Here is a 1,864-nt window from a genome sequence, read left to right as displayed (position 1 = left end):
TAAACGTTTCAACATCTTTTTTTTTAAGAAATTAAAATAATAAACAAACTAAAACAATCCCTTAACCTTTGAACTTGAGTTTCAACAAGGATAAGGGATTCTTGGCTTGTAAGGTAGGGGTGCCACCTATTTCTCTTTGGCTCTCTCCTATACCTCCATGACCTTGGGTAACTCACCATTAATCTTCTCACTAGGAAGCCTACTTTCAGCTTCACGACCACTTCTCAAAGTGATAGCCTTCACATGCTCTCTTGGATTGGTCTCTCTGTTGCTAGGCAAACTCCCTTGAGGTCTTCTGTTACCCTTGATTATTCGAAGAAAGGTTTGGGTGGCTCCTCTACCCCGGATTGTATGTGTTGCTATATGGATTTCCTTACGCTCTCAATGCATTACCTACAAAATCAACATGTTCCACTAAGGATGTATCACCAATAAAAATCGGGCAATCAGATGGTGCATGTCTTCCCCCACACCCGGTGCAACTCATCACAGCGGCTACTCTAGGAGAAGTCAGAGTGTCCAACTTCTTACTCAATGATTCAACTAGGGCTACTAATGATGTGACTGCTTCAATCTCATCAAGTCCCACTACCTTCTTTCCGTCCCGTGTGTTCTACTGATAACTATTCATAGCCATCTCTTCAATGAGATGTCGGGCTTCTTCAGGGGTCTTGCTTCCTAAGGTACCTACTGGTGCAGCATCAAGTAACTGCTTCATGCTTGGGTTCAACCCACTATAGAAAGTCTGAATAATCATCCACTCGAGAAACCCATGTTGACGACATTTCCATAGGAGCTCCTTGAACCTATCCCATGTCTCAAAAAGAGATTCCAATTACATTAGCACAAAAGAAGATATTTCATTCTTGAGCTTTGTGGATTTTCCAGGAGGGAAATATCGGGCAAGAAAAGCTTCTACGATCTCCTCCCATATTGATGCTCTAGGTAATGAATGTAGGCATTGCTTTACTCTCCCTTTCAAGAAAAATGGGAATACCCTCAACCTGATAGCATGATCCATTACTCCATTAATATTGAGCATGATGCACACTTCCAAGAAATTCTTAATGTCATTGTTTGGATCCTCATCAGCCAAACCATTAAACTATACTGACTACAATAACATCTGGATAAAGCCTGGCTTGAGCTCAAAACTCTGAGCTGTAATCAGTGGCCGCACAATACTATACTGCGTGCCAAGAATTGCGGGTCTGGTATAATCTGATAGTGTCCACTGCTGCTCATTTTATTCTGCCATATTATCAGACCCTTCACCTTCTATCTTAGCTTAATTTGACTATTCTTGCACAGGTTCTTTTCCCCTTCTTTGAATTTTCATCCTAACGTCCGGATCTCCTTTAACTAAAGTCGAAGGGTTTCCTCAGGTCATAATCTGGAGCTGCAACCAAAGAAAGAAAAACAAATCAGAATGATAGAAGAATAAAAAAGTGTGAAATAGAACAAGCGATGAATAGCTAAAATAGCAAAGTGCAAAATGCTTATAAAATGCCTATTCCCCAAAGAACGGCGCTAAAAAACTTGACACACCCGTTGCGTGTGTGTACCGCAAGTGCACAGGTTGTCAAAGTAATATAGTACCTTGGTGAGTGGGTAGTAATATCCATAAGGAATAGTGCTCAGAAGCACAAGAATTTCTATTTAACTATAATGAAGATGATTTTAGAGTGGTGTGAACAATATAAATGAAAATAGAAATAAAGTAAAGAAGAAAGAGACGCAATAGAATAATAGGAGAGGCAATCGATAGAAAATGGGGCACCCGGACATTGCTCACCCTATGACTATTTTTTTCATGTGCAAGACCAATCATTATGTCTCCTAATTGATGTATAATGAGTCATGG

General features: G+C 40.1%; 1 non-coding gene across 1 annotated transcript; it reads left to right on the top strand.

The window, feature by feature from the left end:
* Positions 1–767: 767 nt before the first annotated feature.
* On the top strand, positions 768–874 carry LOC120269554. Its single transcript, XR_005539204.1, has one exon. It is a non-coding gene; the product is annotated as a small nucleolar RNA R71 (small nucleolar RNA).
* Positions 875–1,864: the final 990 nt, after the last annotated feature.

The sequence above is a fragment of the Dioscorea cayenensis genome, chromosome 9, assembly GCF_009730915.1.
Source record: "Dioscorea cayenensis subsp. rotundata cultivar TDr96_F1 chromosome 9, TDr96_F1_v2_PseudoChromosome.rev07_lg8_w22 25.fasta, whole genome shotgun sequence".
Classification (NCBI taxonomy): Eukaryota; Viridiplantae; Streptophyta; class Magnoliopsida; order Dioscoreales; family Dioscoreaceae; genus Dioscorea; species Dioscorea cayenensis.
The sequence above is the reverse complement of the archived record's forward strand: the minus strand, read 5'-3'. Positions and strand labels throughout refer to the sequence as shown.